Genomic DNA, 23962 nt, shown 5'->3' on the forward strand with positions numbered 1-23962 from the left:
TTTATGTCAAAGGCAACCTTGGCTGGGAATGTGCAAATCAGCCTTTTAATGGGATTCCTTTGCAAAGCATTTCTTGAACCAGAAAGTTAATTACTGATCTCCAGTTAATGGCTATGTTCAGAAGCTACAGTGAGATCAGAGAGAACTGCTTTGAAGGAGAGATGCAGGAGGAAACGATCCCTTCTCCGCACAAACCGTTATGCGGCTCAGCATCTTCTGTACGGTTACAGGAAGTTCAGGAACTGGCATTCAAATCATTTTAAAGGGGTAACGCTCTAAATGGAAAGGGGATTTTGGAGTTTTCTTTTGGCATCAACACAAAAACAAACAGCCCTTTTTATGGAAGAAAGGGTAATAGTCAGCTTGGTACGAGTAAGGCCCAGGCAGTGGCCCTTCGTGTTTCTCTGCCTCCTGGCTTCCCAGCTGCTGAAGCAGCCCCACGCGCTGCCCCACAGGGCACAGTTCGGACTTTGACTCGACTGGAGTCACGTAGCAAAATTATAAAATCCTTCCTACTTAGGCGTCTGCAGCGCTGCTGGGATAATTGGCTCCATCCATCTTACAATTAGCTTGCAAAAATATGTTTTGCATTCCTGACCTTTTCTCTATAAGCAAGGCCATTGTTTCACTGTCCTGCTTAATTACAAAATATAGTGTTGTGCGGCGGTACAGATGACATCGTTGTATCGTTGGCTCTAATTTGATGAGACATCGTAATGGGGAGTTTTCATACCGAGGGCACCAAATTCGTGTAGCGTGAAGCCACATTTCTCTAAACCTACTAAATAAGGAGAAGTTAATTTTATGCTCTATCTTTTTGACGTTTGTAATCAAAGCATTGTATTGCAGCTGCAGATGGTTAGCATTTGAAGAATGTTTGGCAAACGCGTACATTCGGAAGGCATTGTTTCTGCAGCAGAGGTCAGGTTGATTAACAGACAGGAGGACACTTTCTTTCCTCTCGCCGTCCCCGCAGTCTGCAGGGATGCTGCGGGCCGTCTCCTGGCGGAGGTGCTGGTGTGGGGCAGCAGAGTGCTCCCCGGGGCAGCAGGCAGCTCGTTCTGCTCGGAGCCCTTGGGCACCGCCTCTGAGCAGGGGAGCAGCTGAGCCGCTGTGCTGCCGGTGCCTTGATATTCTTCAGATGGAAGATGCAGGCTGCCACGGCACTGCAGTAACGTTTTGTTTCCACACAGGCCGTTTATTCGGACTTTGCCCTGCTGGGATTTGTGTGTGCATGAATTTCCATGCAATTACATTAGCGTTACTCTTCATGTCAATAAACTCGAGGAAAAAAAAAATGCCATCAGTACAGCTTTCATACCAGAAAAGGCTTTCTGATGGTTCTAGACCCTTCTGTTTGTTTTTTTTTCCATTATTGTCTGTTTACAATAAAACTAAGATACTTCTATCCCCAGCTTAAACGTTCTGGCACACAGTGAAAGCTGCCCGTGATGAGAGCACTCCTTGCAGACCGACAGGAGCGGGCTCGCTGGCCCCGGCCGTGAATGGGGAATTATTCTTTGGAGGTGGGTTTCTGTTTGATCAAAGCACCAAACCAAGTCAGGGAACTGCAGAGTAATGGGAAGGTGGCAGAAAAAGCCCTTCCCTTGCAGTGGCAGCGTGCAGTGGCATTAATTAGTGCTGGTACCAACCCGTGCTTCGGACCCGTGCTTCAGTCTGAGCGGGATTCCACATGGCTCCTGCCTCAGGTCTCCATCTTTCCCAATGGAATTTCCCATCTCAGGAAAGTTGCCTTGCTGGATGCATCACATTTTTCTGTCTTCTACTCTGTATGTTCTACTGGCAATCAGTATTAGGTGTCTATTGGAAGGAGGAAATATTTAAAAACAAGCTTGGCTCTGTTCTTCATTGAAGCTCTGCGAGGCCTTGGTTGGAAGGCCCGTGTGAGGGGCAAAGACCTCTGTAAGTGTGCATCCAACAGCTGAGGTGGACAAGGTTTTCAAGCCTTTGTTCTGAGTGCTGGAGGACGCAGATGTTTGACATGTATATCTTGTTATCCAATTTCATATTGCAGTGGTGGTGCACAGAAATCTGCTGATTGTAGCTGGAGGCAGCCCGTGCACCGAGCTCGCTGCCGGCACTCGGTTGTACAGAGCGCAGGGTGTAATGATGTTCGAGACTTGTGAATATGAAATAACTCTGTCAAGTTCATCCATCAACCGCGAGGGGAGAAAAAAACAGAGCACGGAAAAATGTGTTCCTCTGTCCTTCCCCATCCTGCACCCTTTGATAACGCCTTTCCACACGGAGCCTCTTCTGAAATGATTATTAGCGAGATTTCAAGTACATGGTTCACTTGTGGGTATCTTTTTATGATGCTGGTGGTATGGCCTTGTTTACCTCACTGCCAGTGTTGAGAATTTTCATTTTCAGTACAATTGCAGAACATCTCACTTCTGTTACTTATGCTCTCTACAGTAAAATTAAGGTCAGGTGTGATGAAAAGAAGGAAGAATTCACTTTAATTGAACTAAGGCAGTGCATTTTAGCCAGAATTAAAATATAATTTGTTTCAAAAAAATACTTAACTGATTTGAATTAAGGCCAGAATTATGAATTTGGCTTTAATCCACATGTGTTACATAAGCAGTTCTGTGAGATAGGGAGGTGCCATGCGTTGTACGTGATTGATGGCATGCAGGAGAGAGACATTTGTTCACAAAATGATGCCAGTGTGTTAGCAGGTACAGAGCCACAGGTATTAGATCAGGCTGTCCCCTTTGTTCGCATTTACAAATGTCTCTGGGATTATGCTGGCCCTGCGCAATAACCCCCATGCTCTGCTGCTGGTACATGAGAGATTACACACATCTCCTATTTGAAGCGTTCAGTGCTTCTTCCCCATAGGAGTCCCTCTGCAAAGTAGTCCTGCAGTAGTTACCAAATGATTTACATAACTCTTACCTTGAATAATTAATATTTTGCCGTCCTTGCTGTGCGGGGAGCTTTGTTCCATTATGGATGTGTCGCTGTATAGTAACCCTCTCAATGACACATACATATACATAAAAATAGAAAGATTGATACATATTTTGGGCAAGGTGAGAGCAACATTTTAAAAGACCGCAGTGCTTCTGAGCACTGCAGTGGAGGGCTGTGGTCCACGGGCTGCAGAGCAGCCTCCTCGCAGCCAGGCGGGCACGGCTCCGTGCTGCTGCCCTGTGTCACCTGCATGAGCCTGGTGCTGCTTGGGTCACAGGGTTTGCTTTAGGACCGTTGCACGAGGGAAGGGCCACGTGCAGTGCAGCGTTTCTCCTACACAGGGGTGTTCTGGACCAATGGAGAAGGTCAAGGTGGCTGCTTGAGAGCTGTCTTTTGTTGTAACACTTCTCTTTTCAGAACGCCAGCTTTGCATGCTTTTAAAATCACACTGCAGCAGGTTTTATTTCTTCCGCCGTGTGCTGAAATGCTTACTTTAACGCCATACCTTAACAGGTCTAATTGCTGACGGGGCACTGCTCGTGATGACTCCACAGCCTGGCGTGTTTGCCGTACCTTTCATTAACGCTCCCAGTCATCTCGGAAACATTTGTGCAGTGTCAAGGTGGGCGAGCACAGGGGGCTTGGCCAAGAAACTGCTGAGGGCAGCGCCAGGTGGCTGCAGGCACGGGGCCCTGGGGGCACCACCAAGCACTGCCCAGGGGCGTCCCACCGCACTGCGCAACTGCACGGAACCTCGCGCTCAGCCAGAATTAATTATTCACTGATCATCGCTCAGACTTTACGGATTAGGGAGCACGGAGGAGGGTTGGCGGGGGTGGAGAGGAGATAGAGCAATTTGGATTGCAATTAGTATTTCATTTCTTTCCTTATTCCCTGTTTGCTTAAATTGGAGATTGCATGTTAGAACCAAGAGAGGATTGATATCCCAGCAGTGAAAGTTCCCTGTGCACCGGGAGCCAGCAAATCCACTGCAGCCTGTAAGCTTCCCAAGGAGACAAAACAATTCCATCAGTTTGAGGAGCTGAAATCTTAGAGGAGCCAGTTTTGCTTAGGTAATGTTTCAAGGGAACAGATGTGCCCAGTCTGCCAAAGCAGGAGAACTTTACTAGTGATATCCTACTCTTATGATAAGAACATTCAGATATTGTCTCTCTCCATCCATCACCCAACTTCTCCCCTGTTCGAGCTGCACGGCAGCAGGTGCGTGCTGGGTACTGAGGCCTGGCTAGGCAGTCCTGCAGCAGCCGGTGTAAACCCAACCCGCCGGGCTGCCGAGTCGTAGAGAATGTAATTTTAAGTTTAGTCATTACAAAAATGTTAGCCAAGAGTTGAAAGTCTGCTTTGCTGGTGAGATTGTGTCTAATGTGAAACCTCAAGGGGTTTTTCTGATTACACCAGTAACCACAGTCTGGGTCACACTTTGCAATAATTATCTTGATGTCTGAGAGGTTGTTAGAAAGTCCCTAGAGGAAGGGGCCCAGATGCACTGAAAAAGAATTTAGAGGTATGTGCTGGCAAACTTTCAGCACTTAGAGATTTATTTAAGTTAGCTCTTTTAATTGCTTTCTTGCATCCCTGTTCTATTCTAAGCTCCACGAGCTGTCGAGGGAGGAAAGTCTAGCTACCATTAATCTCCTCAATCCTTCTTCCTTTAACTAAGTACTTCTGGCTTCATTTACACAGGCATTTGAGCCCTGCAGAGTGGCTAGCAATTGCGATTCACTTTTAACATGTTCTAGGAGAACATGTAACTTAGGAGAAGTCATCAGCTGACTTCTGCGTATGAATTTTTTTTTAACTCCCATCTCTTAAACATGGTTTATGATCTTTGGGAAGAGCACAGCTGCTTCCCAGGACTGTGTGCAGCTTCCTTGATGTGTATTCTTAAAGCAGCTCTAAGTCCTCGAGTGAAACCTGCAAGAAAGGGGCAAGGAATTATTTGTCTTTGTTTCGTTCTCATGGCCTCTTGTTCCCATTCCAACACGTGCTTGAGTGCTCTCTAACTGGATGCCTTCATACCTACAGCTCTTTGTACAGAGCGAGGCAGGGTGTCTCGCCCTCCTTAGATAAAGTCACTCATGTCAAGGCTGTCACTCCCCTCATTAGTTTCAGTTCCAGCCCTCTCAGGGAGGCAGAGCCCCTGCGTACCCGTCAGTGACAGTAAATGCTGTGGTGGCAGGGAGTGAGGAGGCAGTGACAGGAGAGCTGAGCGGAGCGTGGCCCAGGGAGCCCAGCGCCGGCTGCTGGCTGCTGCTTCCCGGCTGCAGTGCGTGGTTCTCTCCCATGAATGCTCCAACAACTCTCACTGCCTAACGATACAAAGCCAGCTTTAGCGCTGGGAAGGTTTTGTTTTCAATTATATCTCCTATCAATGAGCGCTGCAGATAGAGTCAGATATATGATACATAATTTAGAGCAGCAGTATTTTTAAATCTATTGTTAGTTGTCTTTCATCTTTGTTATCTATTCCTTGCCAGTAAGTAGACAGTTTCTTCCTTATTTCACTACGTGTTACTTGCTGATCATTTGTGAAGGGGACGGCTGCCCAATGGCTCCAGGGCCCCGTGGGCACACCCACCCCATGCCCAGGGCCCCGTGCCCGCCGCCCTCAGCCCCGCATCCCTCCCATCCTCATCCCTTATTGCCTCAGAGGAACATATCTTTTTGTTGAAATGAAGTGATAGAGAGCCGGCGTGACGCAGAGGAATGAGTTATGAAATAATGGGGCTAATAAGCATGTAGAACAACCTGCCTGTCTGCGGAGCGGCAGCTGCTGCAGATACATTCAAGTTATCAGCGTGCGGCTATTTTGTGCTGAGAGGGCTTAGGTGTAATGAGAGTTACTGCATCACGGGAACTCTTGACAATGAATAGTGACATTTTCCAATAACAACTTTCAGAAATGAAGCAGCCCTCCGCAGGAACGCGGCGCTGCTGACAGCCAGCCTGGGGAAAGCCCCTGGCTGCCCTCCCCCAGCGCAGCGCATCGCCTGCCGCTCTGCCCCCAGCCCCGTGCCCACCGCCCCACGGAGTTCCAAACCAGCACCTCCTGCTGCTCCTGGCTCCAGCACTTCTCACAGGGGTGAGAGCAGCGTGTCCATTTCTTCAGGAGCGGAGGAGTGCTGCATCACCCGCATCCCCAGCGTTTTTGTTTCCTCTGGTGTGATGTGGTGGAAGCACAGACCTTGTCACCAAGAAGCTGAGAATGTGTCACTCAGCTCTGTGAGTAGTTTTTCTGGACGCCCTTCTTCCTTTTGTCTCTTTTTCTTTCTACAAATGTCGGTGCATAAAGAAGGGAGGATTGAATTTGGTTTGTGTTCTTGGTATTGAGTATATCAGTTAAATTTATTGGAGAAATTGAGCCCTTCTAATTGTGTTCATCCTGATAACTGAATAAAATACAAATAAATCGTCAAAACCTATTGTATGATAGAGATTAGGGCGGGCCAACTGATTCAAAAAGTGATTAATAAACACCCTAATAAACATTGTGAGATGGCTTTGCAGCTATTCCCATGACTAATCACCTGAGAAAAAACGAATATGTAAAAATCCAAAAGTTTGTGAAGATGAGGCCGGGCTATTTTGTCCAGTGATCTTGTCTATATCTGTATCCAAAAGTGCACAGGAAAATGCTTCTCTCAGCCAGGCGCCCAGCTCGGTTGTTCTGTGGTCAGGGAGCTCCGAGCTCTGTGCCAGGCATCGACAGCTCTGCTCAGACCTGCTCAGGGCTGAGGCCGGGGCGCTGTGGCTGGCACCAGGCAGGTGGAGGTCCTGGGGTTCCAGTCACCCCGGTCCATGGACTGCAGTGGGTTCCCCTTGCTTCCCTGTGATGCTAAACAGGTCGATAAACATTGTTCCTTGTCGATAAGTTTGCCAAAAAATTGAGCCTTTTTGTTACGATCATAAGCTGATGTCTGTTGCTGAGCTGTAACAAGCTGAGAATCCGCTCGATGGTAAATTGTGACGCATGCAAACAAACCAGGGAATTGGTATGTAAGATGGATTGGGGAGGTCTGCTTTGTGCAGCTCTCATTGCTGGTATTCCCTGCTGCAGGAACTCCTGCTGCTTAATTTAGTAACATGTCTGCCTGATTTTCTGTTTTCGGAGGGCGTGGGAGGGGACATGGCTGGCTTTGCTCTGTGCTGAGGGGCTCCTTGCTGTGACCGTGCTCCCTAAAGGCCTGCGGAGGTGATGGCTTTCCCTGAGCCCACACTGTCTCCCTGTCGCTGTTCCTCCGCACGCAGGGGAGTGGTTTTCCACAACAACAATTGGTAGTTACAGCTCTCATTTCAAACAACATGAAAATAAAGCAGACTGCATCCAAACGCGCTCCCACTCCGGAGCCTGCAGATGGGCAGCGCTTGGGCTCCTGCTTGAATAATCACTGCTGCTAAATATAGCGTGGGGCCGCGGGCCGGGCTGTGCCGTGAGGCTGCGGGCTCCAGCACTCAGCCCAGCGCCGCGCATCGCGTCGTTTCTCCATTGTGATCTCAGCCTTGTCACTGCTTTGCATCCCCATTCTTCGCTGCTGCCCCTGCTCTTCCCGTGCTGAGGCGTGGGACGGCAATGGAGGGAGCGCCTGAATGGAAAATCCTTTCATAGCCAAGCCGTGATTGTTACTTATTTATTTTATTTTCGGTTAATATGACTGCAGTACAAATGGGGCCTTAATGCCTAAGGGCCTTGCATTTTTGGAGTAATTCCTTATGACATGTGTCAGGCTCTGTTTTTTTCAGGTGGGTGCTATGATATTAAACAACAAAGCAAGCTTGCACTTCCCTGCGCCGTATCTATATGCATGCTCTGGCACAGAGGTGCTTATCGGTGGAATGTCGTACCCAGGCGGCTATACCCAGTTTGAAACGCTTTGCAAATGCCATGTGGGCATTCAGATCCATCCTCCTGCCTCGCACCAGCGTCCCTCCTGCCATCCCCCTGGGCCAGGCTGAGAGGGGCTGCGGGAGACGTTCCTTAAGTAATGCTCCAGACAAACGCTTCTGTCTGAATGGAATATTGATTTTCTAATTGCTGTGCTGCTGTTAAATGAGTCGTTACTGGAGAGCAGAGGGAAAGCAAACTCAAGTGCATAGCATGTGAGCTTTGGCTTGTCTGCTAAACACACTCAGGGTGTTAATGTGTGAAACTCAACGAACAGAGTAAGGTGGAATTGTTTGTACTACACAGACGGGCTGACCCCCATAGAGCCCTCCCAGCCCTCACTGTCACACGTCACTGCACAGCTGGGGGGGGACAGACAGCCCTGAGGTGGGGGCCATCCCACGCCACCCCCTGCGCGGCCCCTGGGCTCCAGAACTGCTCTTCAGACACAGGCGGTGCGAGGGCTTTGTGTTCCCATGGAGCAGTTGGGGCCACAGGAGAGCTGCCAGATGGCCGGGCCCTGCCGAGCCCGACAGCCGCGGAGCGGGAGGGCGGGAGCTGCCGGCGCTGAGGCCTTAACCCCTGCAGTGGGGTGCAGCTGCAGAATGTGCCCGGCTCCGGCTGCCAGCTGAGGCCGGGGGAATCGCTGACCTGGATCTTATCCGGGGGCCCCCAGCACATGAAGGATGCAGGTCCAGAGGAGGGAATGCTCAGAGGGTTGGAGCACCTCTGCTATGGAGACGGACTGGGGAGCTGGGGCTGTTCAGGTTGGAGAAGAGAATGCTCTGAAGAGACCTCATTGCACCTTCCAGTACTTGAGGGGAGCTTACAAGCAGGAGAGAGAGCTTCTTACACGGTCTGATAGTGATAGGATGCTATCAGTGGTACCCAGAGCTGTGGTGCCCCATCCCTGGAGGTGCTCAAGGCCACGGATGGGCCCTGGGCAGCCTGAGCTCTGGGGCAGCCGGCCCATAGCAGAGGTGGGGCTAGGGGGGCTGCGAGGTCCCTTCCACCCTCAGCCATTCGATGGGTTCATGAGTTGGATTGCTTTGTCCATCCCCTTTCAGCAGTCCCCAGGAGCCATAGGAGCAAAGCAGCTTCTTGGAACACCATAAGTAGCTACCAGCTATACCATATCCCGCCAATAAATGATATTTCTTAATACAGTTTCAGAAAATAGAGTGCATGCTTGTGTTTGAAGACATCCTTTTAGCTGAAAAATAGCTTCTTTATTTTTCTAGAGATTAAAATGCCAAATCAGCTGATGGCTTTTCTTTGAAAACATCTCCCACATAAAGCACATACTGTTTTGGTGAACTAAATTGATTTATATTCAACCATTAATAATTTATAGCCCATAATTTGCAGAACAACGCAGTTAGTTGGGAAATGTGTCCCATTAAGGGGCAAACAGCTTTCTGAACGAGGAGAGGGGTGGTGCTGGCGAAGGCAGCTCTGCGGTGCTCCCAGGCTGATGGATGCTCGGTAGTGCTCCAGCAGTTCAAGTTCATGCATGTGATTTAATTGGGTGCCATCACCTTCTCCTCTGGGAGGCTTTTCCATCTGCTTCAAAATATTTGAAATTTCTCCTCATGTCTCCATTGTTCTCTTTTACTACAATTAGGAAAGTTTAGGAAACTAGTAAAATGATATGAGGTTTCTTCCAGTTTGTGTGTCATTGGCTGGAATTCAGATCTTGATAATGAGCTCACCTACCTCTCTTTCAGGATTGTAGTAAGCTGATGATAGAATAAGCTAGGCATTAGGTAAAATCTGCTAGTTTTTTGGCAAATTAATGAGATGTTGTAAAAGATTGCTTCTTAGAGAGGATTCCTTGGACTACATGAACGGATTTGAAAAGGTGACGGTGCGAAGCAGGATTGTTATCTGGTTTGGGGGAGAGAGAAAACACTAGCTGAAGTCCAGAGACAGTTCCCCTTGCCTCGTTCTGATCCGACATGTAGTGTTTGGCAGTGTTTCCTTTTTATTTTTCAGTCCAGGATATCTGAATGTTATTGCACTGGTCTAAAGGACACGATTTTCCCCTTGGAATAGAGACACATTGCTGTGAAATCAGGGAGATGCTCTACTATAAATGCGCATAAACGAGAAGAAGGATCACAACTGAAGCTAAACCCAAGCTACCATCAAGTAGGATGATCCTCTAAATGGGATATGATTCTTTCTCTGCTTTTCTTTAGTGTTACTCCACGTGCGTTGAAAAAACTGAAATCTCGGAGTCACTGTGCAAATGTGCAGGGCTGCCCTGCGGGGTGGGAGTCGTGGGGGTGCAGTGGGAGCAGCAGCGGGAGCAGGGCTGGGACTGCGCTCCGTGAGCAGTCAGTGTGGGCACTGGGCTGGTGCTGCTTCTCACGTTGGATCTTAGTGAGGCTGCTGGCTCTGCCTGCAAGGCTTGGTGCGTGTGTGTTTATGGAAATCTCCTGCTCGCATCCCAAAATGGGAGTCTGTCAGACACTGAATAAATGCAGGCAGAGCTACGCAGGGAGGTGTTACAGCAGAAGAAATAGAAACATAGTCTTAAACAAATTAAAAAGATGGTAATTAACCAAATGAATTTCATCCTGGAGATAATCAGATGAATACATTTAGAGAGAAAATAATCCCAATTCTCAGAAAACAGTAATTAAAAAATATTCAGTTTTGGGAATGGCTAACAAGCTAGATTGGAGGCAGGGAGTAGACTAAAGCGATGATCAGCGCTGTTTGGGGGGTGTCTGATGGGGCCCCGATGGCCTGTGCAGAGCTCAGCACCATCAGATCCCGTGTTTGGGAAACATCCCCATGTGAGCAAGTTCCTGAGCAGTGAGCGGAGCACAGGGCACGACCACTTGTGTTTTCTAGGTCAGCTACAAGATAACAGAGGGCGAATTTCATAACTGTGTGTTTAAAGAGTGTCAACAGAGGGGAGGTGAAAGAATTTAGGGCGGGTAATTGACAGATAAACATGGGACAGGGTGGGAGGATGAAGGCATCCACGCGTCAGGACATTATCTGGGTACCGCGATATATCCGCCGGGAGCAGGCTGCCCCGGGAGAGTGAAAGCGCTCCCGTTACTGCCAGTGCTTGAGGATGTGCTGGAGGAGGCAAGCGCCCAGCAGGTCTCTTCTGCTTTCCGTAGCGTCTGAGGATCCCAGGCAGGGTCTGAGAGCGTGGAGATTTATGGGGGAAGGAGATTTATGGGGGAGGAATGTATTGGTGCCTGTTTTTTAGCATCCTAACCTGGGTGCTGTGTTTTGTTGTGGAGCAAATGTTAGCAAGGTGTGTTGTGCTTTGTTTTTTCCTTTGGGTTCTCTCATGTGAGTCTCAGATGTTGTCTTCCATGGACAAAACTAGAGAGGAGTCTTAGCCGCAAAATATTGATTCATGCCGGTAGTTTGGATGCTGCAGTGTGAGGAGCTTTGGCTTTCCTATGGTTTGACCTGTTGAAGAGGACGCATTTGGATAGAGCACAGAACTCGGGGGGGAAGAAATAGTATTTGTTTCCCAGAGTAAAACCAGTTCTTTTCAGGGTTTAGTCCATGAAGCGATTGCAGTGTCCAACCCTCATTATGAGACTTATCTCTTGGGTTCTGGATGAGCAGATGCACTTTCTTTACTAAATACGGATAAATATTGTTTTTCTAGGAAATACCCATCTGATCTGATCATAGCATATTGTGGTCTGACATCTGTTTGCACACACGATACTTCATATTGATCTAATTTAATTTTTGATTGAAACTGCCAGTAGGTGGGTGGATGGAGGGATGGGTGGATGGATGGATGGATGGATGGATGGATGAATGGATGGATGGATGGATGGATGGATGGATGGATGGATGGATGGATGGATGGATGAGAAGAACAGAGAACAGTGTCGGGGGATTAATTTTGTTCTGTTACCAAAATGCCCACAGAGAGGACAGAGGAGGTTGGAGTTTCTGGGATTCCCGGAGGATGCCCGGCATGGGCAGTGTCTGCTGAGCCCCGGTGTGCTCTGGTGTGTTCAGGGCTGTGCAAATAAACCAGTGTCAGCGCGGTGCTCCTGGGATTAGTAATGAACCCAAGCTCCTTACATGGTATGCTATGGGGGTTCTGCTGGGTTAAGCCTTCTGCCCATCACAATGCTCTTATCTAGTTTTAATCTGCATGCAAAAAAATGAATAAAAACTGAATTAAATAGGAAGCATCAATAGAAATCACATAAGCTAGCATGCAAATTGGTTAATAAGTACTGTCTTTTCACTCAAACTTTGTGTATTTCATTTTACGTTTACATTCCTAGTCTCGCACCGTCTCAGTTGATGACTCAGCGTCACAGTTTACCTGTCCTTACCTAACAATGGGGAATCATTGATCTTTTTATTTCCTTAAGAAGCAAATGTCTGTTTTGTGTTATGTTGGCTTGCAGGCTTGGCAGGAGCATAGATCTGGGGCAGCACAGCGTGGGCTGCCAGCCTTGGGGTCTGGGCAGCAGCTCTGCACCGGCTGCACCAGCACCGTGCACTGCCATACAGCCCAGCTGCTATTTTTAAAACCTCTGAGCCTTGTGTGTGCTGGAGACTTCTTGTGACTTGGACGTATTAAAATGGGACATGTTGTCTAGCAGGTTGCCTCCTACAATATTCAGTATTCAAACCAGACATAGCCCTGCTCATTACAGCTCTCAGGAGAACATTGCTGGCGAGGGGAGTGTCTGGGTGAGGCCCGTGTAGTGATCCGAGCTGTGCTGCAGACAGAGGAAATGACCGTGGGGATTAAAGATGGGGAAAAAATGGGATGAGAGCTGGCTTGGAAAAGTGGGCTAACAACTGCCACAAAACCAGTGCTTCCCATTCCTCATCCTTTTCTCCAAGTTTAGCAGTCTGAAGGCTGAACAATACTTAACCTCTTAAAACCAATCAAGCTCAAAAATAGCATTTATTGAATCAGAATTCCATGCTTACAAATAAATAAATGGTCTGTTTTCCATCCGTATCTGCGACACATTGCTGCTTGCAACTCTTTGTTACAGAAATATGTTTTTAGTCTAGCAGATGTTTCCCATCCCCAGCTAATTATCTGCGGTTTCAAGTAGGTGCTCCGGATTAGCAAGTGTCTGTCGTTTAGGAAGTCAAAGTCAGGAGGAACAGAGTTGCATGAAACCCTTTGTGACCTTGGAATGTAGCAGACATTTTTCTTGTATATTTTTTTCATAAGTTTGGCTTCTTCAAAGGAAGACCTTCAGCCCTTCTCAGACTGAACCATCTCTATAACGCAGTCATTAAAGATTCAGCAGTACCTTTTAAGTCCAAGTTAGGAAATTCAAATTTTTCAATTTAGTGAAGTTGTGTCTCTTTTTCAAGTACCACACTGCTCATTTTTGAAGGTCTTCCAGGGTTTCCAGTGGGTCCTCACTGGAAGAGAGCAAGAGCCAGAATATATTGTTAGAGTTTAAAATCTCAGTGCCACAGGACTGCACATCTTCTATGGGAGATCTGTGTGCAAAGGTACAAATGTCACACGGGCTCAGAAGGAGCCCCTCCGGCAATCAGCACTGCTTCTGCTCTGCTGCTGACGTCCTTTTTGAGCATCGCTTGGTTATTTGTCTCCTATTTGTTTATTTCTGTGTTTGGGATTGGTCAGAAGCTGAAGTCTGTGCTCTCCAAGGGCCTCGAGCTTTTAAATGTTGAAGGTTGAAGTTCCCAACCATGCTGAGCTAAACTGCAGTGTGCTTTGAAATCTGCATCAAGATCTCAACTTTGTTAAATGCCCCTTTCTCTATTTAATGTTAGAGGAGGAAAAATGTAAGCCTCTGAGTGGATTCAGAGTCACACTTTAATTAATCATATTTTTACAGCATGCTGCCAGCAACTGTCAGGAACAAGGAAATGCCTCTAATCCAAATTCACAACAAAAAATAAATGCACTTGAGATATCCCCAGCCAATAAACAGACTCATCCTTTAGGAAATAATATCCTTCCTGCAAACCAAACGAAGAAGAACTGATGGAAAGCACATCTGCTCCACTCTTTGTCCCAACCAAGCGTGGGACATTTGCTGAGTGGGAGCGAGTGCCAGCAGCAGTGAGCTCCAGGGCCGCGCCTGAGCACCCGCAGAGCTGTTGGTGATGAAAAGACTTTGGCCAGGAGATGGATTTGGATTTCAGCCTTCCCCAGAGATCAGTGTGGAGAGCAAAGGGTGGGGTGGGGAGCGGGAACACGTTCTTGGAAAGGTGTGACATGTTTTGAAATCCCATCATACGCTGCAGCAAACTAAAGCAAGTCATTGAGCTTTGTGTATGAGGGGCTGAGAATGTGGCCGCATGTGGGCTGTGCATTTCTTGGGATAAGTACTTTTTAAACCAGAGAAGTGGATGCAGTGAAGCTCGGGGGCTGAGGATGAGGTGCTGGGATGAAGGTGGGAGGCTGGGACTGAGCAGCAGCGCTGGGTGATGGGTCTGAGTCTCCCACAGTCTGAGAAGCGCACGGGCAACGGAAACCAACTCACTTGCCCTTGTGCTGGCTTGGCACACAAGGGAAAAGCATTAGCTTGGTAAATGATGATGAGGCCATTTCTCTCCAATGGACAGGGTGTGTTTCACTTGCCTGTACATTGGGTTGGGAGTTTTTTCTCTCCCAGCTAATTGGCAAGCAGCTGTTTTGAGGATAGCTCACTGCTTGTTTTTTTGAAAAGGACATTCCTCTGCCTGCTTAGTTTCCTTCTTCCCTTCTTATTGTGAGTAAGGGTAAGCATAAAGCAGCTGAGAAAGAGCAGGGGTTAGGAGAGAGATCTGCAAAAGCAGCCAAATACCAATCATTTATGTACTCTTTAAGACACGATGTGGTCACCTGGGATGCTCTGCTCTGCCTGCCCACCTCTGGGACACTGCAAAGCTGCCGTTCCCGAGCCCGTCCCCTTCACTTTCTCCTTTCCCTGTCACTGCCATTGGCCTCTCAGCGTGCTCCAGAAAACATGAGAAATATTTTTTCTCCCTCTTCCTGAGTGGTTTCATATATTATTTATTAATGACATCCAGAGGACACCGTAGTGACAGATCCTGTTACGATGACTGCAGTAAAACTCTGCACTTACACGGAGCTACTGGCAGCTGATACATTTGTTAGAGACACTCTGGGGTTAAGCTGCTGTAGCTGCAGTCTTCCTTGTCTTAGGGGGATATATCTACGGGAACTTTGAGAAAATGATGAGGCAGGGACGAGCTCGGGAACAACACAACAAAACAGTGGCAGGGATTCAATTGGGAGTGACACAACCAAACGGGATTGTGAGCAGCCCCTGGGGAATGGCCCTACAGCTCGGTGACGGGCTGCCTCAGCCTTCCTCTGGGCCTGCAGCGCTGCTGGCACCACGCAGAGCCTGTGCCCATGCAGAAAACCATCCTTCACCTGATCCAGTCACCCTGTTTGTCTTTTCCCATGAAGCTCTGGTTTAATGAGGTCAGAAACATCCATAAACTTTAAAATCTCAAATGGAATTGGAAGCCACTGCCTTGCCTTTCAGGTATATGGATGCATGCAAAGGATCCAGGTGACCTTTAGAATGTTTCCTTGTTTTTAAATTAACTCTGAGTTGCACAGAAGTAAAGATTTTTTGTGTTTTAGGTTTTGATTTTTATACCTTCTAAGCTATGTACCAGCATCAGTTATGTTTTTTAGTTGGTTTCCTTGTTGGAAGAATTCTTCCCATCTGAGTGCTGGTGCCGGCAGTGTCAGCTCCCATTAGACATCCTGAGTCTGGCACGCATCACATTTCCTTGAGCAGCTTTAGCTCGCAGCACTGAGGAACACGGTATCCTGATGCTGGAGGGCATTGCTAGGAGCAAGGACAGCTGCTCCTGAAGCTGCTCCCAACGTGGGACTGTGAGCGCGGGAGGGGAGGCCGTGGCCCAGGGAGCGCTGTGGGGCTGAGGGGCTACAGGGCTACGGGGCTAACATGGCTATGGGGCTACAGGGCTATGAGGCTAGCAGCCCACACAGGCTGCGGGGATTTGCCATGGAATTGCTGTCTGCGTGCTGGGCTCCCATGTCACCGTCATTGCAAGTGCCAAGTCATTGGCTTCTGTGGGTCTGCTCTGGGCACATTGAAAGCAGTGCACGCTGACGTGCGCCGCGTGCCCTGGCGCAGGGTCGGGCGGTGAGGGCCACGGGGACTTTTCTTCGCAGTCAGGTCTGAGCGCTGTCTGCCCCGCCACTTCTTGGACTTCCTTTGACTCTGTGGATATCCGTCACAATATTTCTGCAAAGAGTATTTCACTTCATTAACTTGCATTGTTAATGGCAGAAAGTCCAGTCCATTTTTATCTATTGTTTCCTGCCAAGAACATTAAACAACCAGGGCTGAATTACACAGCTCTCCTCCCGCAGGCGGTGCAGCAGCCGCTGGGCCTGGTCCTGCCCAGGGCGGCACAGATTGGGGCAGGCACACTGCAGTGGGGCAGGACCACTTCCAAAGGCGGCTGGGCCGCTCAGCAGGAACAGAAAGTTTTCTGTGAGGAGCCAAAGATTTGTGCCCCATCTCAGCCAAAGGGAGGGGAGAAACCTATCAGTGCTTTTTTGGTGAAGCGCTTTTCTACAGAAGATGTTAAGCTGGTGTCCAAGTGTTTTGCTAAATAGAGGAGAAGTTAAAAAGGCACATTTAGAGCTGAAATCCACCTCTCGAATGAGATTGCTGACAGAAATAAAGGGAATAACAGAGTGGTGCGTGCGGATGTCTCATGATTTGCAAAACATAAGGTCAATGCATAAGCAAATGCTGATGTAGGTACATAAATAAGCGGCCTACTTTTCTGGGATGCTGAATCCATTAAAATCAATGAAAGTTCTGCATCTCCGAACAAAATGTCACTTGTTTTGCTAGCTAATTTTAGGTGCTCAAATACAGAAACTTTGATCTGAGAGAAAAAGATTTTTAAAGCACAGCAGAATTTTTGCCATGCAAAAACACCAGAACTGCAGGGCACTCTGACACCGCAGTGGGGCCTGGCCCGGCCCACAGGAGCGCACTGGGGAGCCCACGGTGAAGGAGAGGGAAGGACAGTTTTGGGCACAGCACATGGAGCTGCCAGGAGCTGGCCGAGGACATGCAGCAAGCCCTGGTGTGCTGCACGGATCTCTCCCTGGGATCAGCAGTTCCAGGGAAGGCATTTCTGAAGCCGTCATGTCGGCCAGGGCAGATGTAATCTCTGTGTGTTGGCCCCAGCAGTGGAGCTGCCAGGTTGTGACTTGTTGTCTTGCTCCATCTGAACAGTGCTGTTGATGCCAATGTGGTCGTGCTAAAATGAAGTGAGAGATTTGTCTCATGCTTTAGTCTTCAGTTTAATAGCACTAAATACAAAAAGGAGAGAGACAAGTGTCCTTTTGTCCTGTGCGGGCATCGATTTCTGTTGCCCATGCTGGTGTGCCTGGTAGCTGTGTGGGCCTCTGCTCTGCTTTACGAGGCATGGAGCCTGAAAGTCAGCATCTAGGACATTTCTTAATGCATCCTCTCACTGTTCAGTACGTGTGCCTTGCATTCGATCCAGAAGTTCATGCTGCTGCTCTGATCATGGCATGTGTGCCCTTTCTTAAGGCTCTCATGCTCCCCAGCATTACCTCAGCCTTCCCTCCCCTTTCCAGCCTCAGCTATTTTCCCCAGTGTTTGTCTTGAGCTCCCAAGCAGCATTCAGTGTTTTTCTCGTTTTCTTTATTTCCTTACCCAAATCTGGACTTTATGTCATCTTTGTGCTTTTTTTCCCGATGACGTCTTTCATTTTCCTGCTTGCGAAACACCCCCTGTGAAGAGTGAGGGCCGTTAATGCCACGTTGCAAGGCGCTCGTCTTCTGCCACACTCAACAATCTGAATTGGTGAAGTGTTCTACTGATGTCAGCAGGAAAAGTTTTCAGCAAATTCTTAATTTACTAAGTACTTCCAGATTAAGGAAGAACATGGAATGGCTTACACACACGAAATGTTCAAAGGCCAGAGGGACTGTGCAACAAAGTACTCATTGGAATACAATTATTTTTCAAGAGAACAAAAGAAAATCCCTTTTTTTTTAAACTGGGTCAACACTACATCTGCAGCACTCAGCCATTTTACATACGACACGATCACCCACTCTGTTTATCTTTAGGCAATATGCTCTTGCAAACTGCCAATTAATTGCATATTTGGTGCCTGCTCTCTCCCAGCATCCTGGATAAACACAGTGAAGCCAATCAGAAGGAGCTGCTCTTGGCTGCAAGGGGAAGGAGATCTGTCATTGTCTCAGCCTCGTTATCTGCAACCAAGGCAGACTCTTAGCAGCATTCTGCTTGTAAACACTCTCTTTAGACACCTTCTGATTTACATAGATGGCGTGTCAGCCATTGTCTACGGCACTACCTGAAGGTTTTAGAATGACTGCTTTCAAAACATTGGATGCAGATTGTCCTTGATAAAAGGACAATCAGTGACAAGGGCCATCAGTGCTAGCAAAACGTGCTAAGCAAAGTCCTTAAAACAAAAAGATAAAGCCACATCCGAACTAAGTAAGGGAGAGAGAAGCAGAGCGAGGGATGTGAGGCACCATGTGCAGGGAGCGCTGCTCGGGGCCTGGGATCGGACCCGGGTCACTGTGTGCAGGACGTAAGGGACAGGTCACGGTCCCTTCAGAAAGCTGCACTCTGAGATGTTAGCCCAGGGCACGTCCTTCTCTGCTCCAGGCTGGAAGTATTCCCTCCTCTGAGCAAGATTCATGTGTTATCTAAATCTAGTCTGGAGAAAACAATAAACCATACGGAATAATCTCCATTGCACACAGGGTTTCTGATTGGCCGTGTTCTTCATTTCCGCCTGTAATTTCTGTGACTTATGAAGTCCCAAAGGAATGAGCTGGGGAGACGACTCCTTGATGGCTTTGGGCACAAACTCACTGCAGCCTGGCAGGTCTCCTCTCCCGCTTTGTTTCTGTTGTGCTCTAAAACTAAGTGACTAAAGAGAGGCTCAGCTGAATCCACAGCGGCTGCAGAGAGCCAGGACAAAATCTTCTCCTAGGGCAATGCTCAGGAGGATTTTAAACTGCCATCTTGACATTGAGTTATTGTAAATTAACTGTTGCTTCCAGGCAAAGGGTGATGAATGGTCTGAAATTAGGAGATAAGCATGCACATGGATTCATTCTCCCAGGCTCTGCTGGACCTTCTGTGGTGCTAGCAGCTGGGAACCATTCCCAGGACAGGGAATATTTGGTGCTGGGTCAATTCTTATTTTATTATGCTACATGTATATCGAGAAAAAATAAGCAGAATTAGTTTGATTTTACACCAGTGTAACACAGAAGAAAAGCAAGCTCCTCGTGTCATGACTTTTGGGTTCTGTTTGCCCGGCTTCTCTTTTTTACCAGTCTCGACTTTAACTGTCTGTGTTTTAATCATTTCATTTAATATTTCCCTTAAGACTGTAGGTGTCTGATAACTGTCCAACCTGGAGTCGGTGTGAGCTGGAAAATGGGGAATGGGCGGCTTGCAGTTAGCCCACGATGGCTGCTGCACAACCAAAGCTCCTGCCAAGTCGGTGGGAATATAACCGCTGGCCTTCAGGGAAGCAGCATTTAGCCTGCAGACAGCAAACACAGGATTCATCGTGGGGATTGCAGAAGGGTTTTGTTTCCTGTACCTGAGTTTTGGATGCATCGTGATTTCTGGTGCAAGAACAGACTGAGAGCAGCTGATGCTCTTGTGTCCTAAAAGCCAGCTGTGCAAATTGCACTTGGTAGATTAGGAAGATGCTATTTGCATTGGAGTGACAGTGAAATGCATGTTGTGGGCATGCACAGGTCGCAGCCAAGCTGCCAGCAGAAGGTCTGGACATGGAATAGGGATGTAATAGAAAACATCTTTGCAATTCTGCCCTTCCACGTTCTTCTCTTGGAAGGAATGTGCCTTGCAGAAGAGCACGTCCCCGTGCAGTGCCCGTTCCCATGAGCTGGAACCCAGCTGCTCCCACTGCCTGTGCTCAGTGCTGGAGCAGCAAATCTCAACATTTGCCATCAGAAGGGAGTGAAAAGCACTGCCTTGAGCAGCTTGTGTGTCGGGAAGGGGAGAGGCACGGGGAGCTGTGGGAACTCACCCAAAATATTCATGTTTTTTCCTTTTATTCCTGTAATTCGCCAGAATTTTCTAATTGACAGAGTGAAGGAAAACCTGTTGGAGTGGGGCTGCCTGCCAGGGCACTGCGCAGCATTGTGGGACTGGAACGTGGGGAGATGAGATACGTTCGTTGCTGTCAGGGACTCGAGTTTATTATCACACAGGCTGTGGCTAATGATGGCAGTTTAGATTTCAAGAGGATTTGAGGGAGATGTCCTTTAATTCCGATATGCCTGCATTGTGGATGTATTCCTGCGTGCCTGGACTTTTTTATAATTTAAAATGAGAATTGTACCAGTGGAAGGAGGCTGCAAGCTGAGCCGACAGCATTTGTACTTTCAGCCTTTAAGGTGAACAGCCTTCTGGAAGCGATAAGCGTGGTGCTGCCCGACCCCACTGAGCTCCTGCAGCCCTGGCTGACAGCAACAGGGTCAGGGCTGACATCCTGGGCATGGCAGGGGATGGGTGCCCACGGTGCCCACGGTGCCCAGCCAGGTCCTCCCGGGAGCTGCTGCATGGGGAATGCCTTGGAAGCGGCTGGGAGCTGCTCCTGAGGAAAGGAGATGGGAGCGTGCGCGTACTGAGGCTCCCTTCTTACCTGCGTGTTTCCTGTACTGCACTAATTATACATGAGAGAGGAGCGTGCTAGATGAAGTGTAACGAGGAAGGAGCTTCTTTGCCATGTAAACCCGAGAGCGGTGCGGTGCGCTCAGCCTGGACGGCCGCCAGCACCTGCAGCGGGCAGCGGGAAGGGCCGGAGCAGATGCCTCCTCCAGAGCTGCCTCAAGGAAGGGTTTGAATTACAAAGGAAGGGAAGGGGCCGAGCTTCCCTCCCCCCTCCCTCCACAAAGGGCAATAGTCGGTTTACTTTAATAATCCCGCTATCACTGCAGAGGAAGGCGTGCAGCCCAGAGCTCCGCGAGCAGAAAATTCACCACCAGGAATGGCCGAGTGCTGCCCGCGGCGGAGCTGAGTGCCCCGCGGAGCGTGGCCTGCGGCTCTGCCCTGGGCTTGTTGCTCTGCCCTGGGCTTGTTGCTCTGCCCTGGGCTTGTTGCTCTGCGCCGTGGAGGCTGAGGTAAGTCGTCTGCTCACCTTTCATTTCAGCGGTTGCTGGGACTGCCACATAACGATGGCACTGCAGCGACGAAGTACTTCCAGCACCTTGGTGGCCTTGGTCGGGATGTGGCTGATCCAGATTTGAGAAGCTGGACCTTTGAAGATCCTTGGTATTCATGCACTGCTTTTCTAAAGTGGGCCAGCGAGCAGATATGGACAAACCTGACTTTCCAGTGCATTGTTTCAGCCGCTGGGGCCGCAGCATCGCGCACCGTGCCGGGCTTCAGCCGCCGGCACAGCTGTGCCCGGGTTGCGGGGCGGCCGTGTGGGTGGTGGTGAGGAGGGAAGAAAGGTGCAGGAATCCAGCGGCAAAGGGGTTTGTGTGGATGGCACCTACTCTTGTGGAAGGGGTCGGCGGCAGGGAGCAGAGCGCTGCGCCGCTGCGTGCAGGTTGACTGACTGCTCAGATTGCTCAGATTGCTCGGGAGAATTCGGAAATTCTGCGTGGTTGTAAAAAAGGAACTGCTGTGGACTGGGGCAGGGTGTGTTTGCAAGCAGCCCGGGTGTGTGTGGGCGGCTGTGTACGTGGTGAGAGTACAGCACAGCAAACTTTAAAGGGAGCTGCACTAAAACTTATGTAATTTGTGAAACTGAATGTCCTTTCCTGACGTCCGTGCTGTGAACCTGAAAGGCACAACCCTGACACGGTTTTGAAAGCTGTCTTTGTTACTCATCCCTTCTGCAGTTGGTTTCTCGCATTCTGTTTGGGGCTGAAGGAGCCGGGCGGGTTTCTCTCCCTCGCTCTCCTCCCCCATCCTTGGTCGCTCCCCACTTCCCTTCCAATTGTCCGCTCCGCTCCTCCTGCGCCGGGCGGAAAAGGGTTTTGTTGGAAAGGAAAGAAGGAAAGTATTTCAGGTTGAAGTCTGGCAAGCATCTGTGTCCTCATCAGGCTGCAGGAACGTTGCTCCCTCCCATCTCTCTTTTCCCAGAAGCAGCAGGGTGACAAGCAGTGCTTGCCATGCCTTAAACAGCAGCAGAACCCCCTTTGCCCTTTGGACCATTCACTATTCAGCAAATAATAATCACAGCTGGAAAACACAGCATATGAATATGTGCATCTGGGAGCAGGTAGGCAGAGCCAAGGCAGTGACTTTGACTGCTAGGACCGGGGGCTGGGGGCTGCGGGGGGGTGAGGAAGGTGATGTGCAGGGGGGGGGAAGGGCAAGGCTGCACCTGCGCTTGCTCCCATCAGACTGTAGCGTAATGAAGTAAGCGGTAATTAGTGGTCATGTTAATGTTCAGAGGTAAATTGATGCGACTTTCCTTGTGTCTTTGTGGTTCTGTGCTCCAGCCCCACAGCAGCTGAGAGCATCGGCAGGGGCTGTCCCAGAGTGTGGAAGCAGCGCCCACGAGAGGGGAACAGCATCGGCTCCTGGGAGGCTCAGGGACCTGCTGGGCCTGGTTAGCAGCAGGGTTAGAGCAGGGAGACGTGAGTGGAGCGGTGTGGGCAGAGGGCAGCAGTGAACGCAGCTGCTCCTGGTGAGCCCCTGCATGGGGCTGCACTGCTGCACTGTGTCCGAGCCGCGGCCGCTGTGTGCCTGGGCTGTCATCACAGCAGCTTCCAGGCTCCTGTGGCCCTATGGTGCGTATTTGGGAAGCTGGGAAGATGGTGAGTGGGATGAGAAAGCACTCAGTAATTTTGAGAGCTTCCTTTTGCTGAAAGTGACAGGAAAAACACCTTTTCTTATTTGAAAGGCTCCCTAAACTCCCCAGGGCATTGTACAGAATCACTCCCCTTCTTTGCTTCTCTTTGACTTTCACCATTTGAGACTTGCAATTTGATGACAGATTTAACAATATACAACACAGTTGTCATTTGTGTTGGGAAGAGCTGTTCAGAAAAGCGTTGTATCACCTGAGATAGCAAAACACAAAGCCACCGTCTTGTTCCATCCTAATTTTAGATGTGAGGATGCTGCGGTCTGGAGGAGTGGTGCAAAGAGCACATCTAAATAGTGAGGGCAGTAGCCAGGGCCTGGTGAGCCCATGGTCCTCCTTGTGGCTCGTCACGGTGAGCACGAGTAGAGCCTAGGGCATCAAATTCTGTAGAACCTGCCAAGAGAGGGCAGTGCCAGATTGCCTGCCATGTGGGAGCAGGACGCTCCCAGCCAGTGAGAGAGTCTCTTGTGGCTGTCCCAGTCTGGTGGCATTGATGGCTGCGGCCACCCGCGCTGTGCCAGCAGTCCTAGGAGCTCTGCAGGGCGCCTGCAGCATGGCAGCCTCTTCCAGCATGCCCCCTCGGCCAGGACAACATCAATAAAAATGAGAATTTATGAGCTCTGTCATGTACAGCAAGCAAAGTGTCTTGCAACAAATTAATCACTGATTGCAGTGCAGTGCTGACTGGGAGCTTTTTGGTTCTCTCTTGGCATCACTGCGAGGTTGTTAGTTAGAAAACAATTCTGATAAAGAGCCCCTTGACTGCCAGCGCTGCTGTGTGCTCCGCTGTCCATTCACCTACCACGAGGCACTGCTAGCCCAAAAGGTGCTGTCTGCTGCTCATATTGCTCCAGCATTCAGTCACCAGACTGTGACAGCACGGCCCCGTGCTCGCCTGTTGCTTCCTATCCAGTAGTTTTGGGGTCACAGTGATCTGCCATCCGGTTTGGGCTGAGCAGAAGACCTTTGCCTTCAGCTCTGTTTCTTCATTGCCATGCTTACACAGAGCAACAAAGCATGGCCCAGCTCTGCTCCCAGGTCCTTTAAAGGGGCTGTGCAACAGCAAAATGAGTTAAAATTGGCTCTTGGCTCCTGCGCTGATAGCATTGTCAAGTCAGCTGACACCCGTTTCCCTGAGCTCTGCATAGCATCCCCCGTCCTGCTGTATGAAATCGTATCCACCTGTCTGTCTCTACAAAAACGGCTATGCCTGACTTCTAAAATTCA

At 49.2% G+C, this 23962-nt stretch overlaps 1 protein-coding gene across 8 annotated transcripts in view; it reads left to right on the forward strand.

The window, feature by feature from the left end:
* The window catches only part of DAB2IP (DAB2 interacting protein), a 127725-nt gene that overhangs the window by 40966 nt on the left and 62797 nt on the right, over window positions 1–23962 (forward strand). Inside the window, exon 1 of one of the 8 annotated variants that reach the window (XM_021414093.1) lies at window positions 20885–21035. The exons of the other annotated variants lie outside the window; for them this stretch is intronic. The gene's annotated coding sequence lies outside the window, so the exon portion shown is untranslated. Of the gene's footprint in view, window positions 1–20884; window positions 21036–23962 lie in introns of those variants that run through there. 8 annotated transcript variants of the gene reach the window in all.

Source organism: Numida meleagris, chromosome 16 (genome assembly GCF_002078875.1).
Source record: "Numida meleagris isolate 19003 breed g44 Domestic line chromosome 16, NumMel1.0, whole genome shotgun sequence".
Lineage (NCBI taxonomy): Eukaryota > Metazoa > Chordata > Aves > Galliformes > Numididae > Numida > Numida meleagris.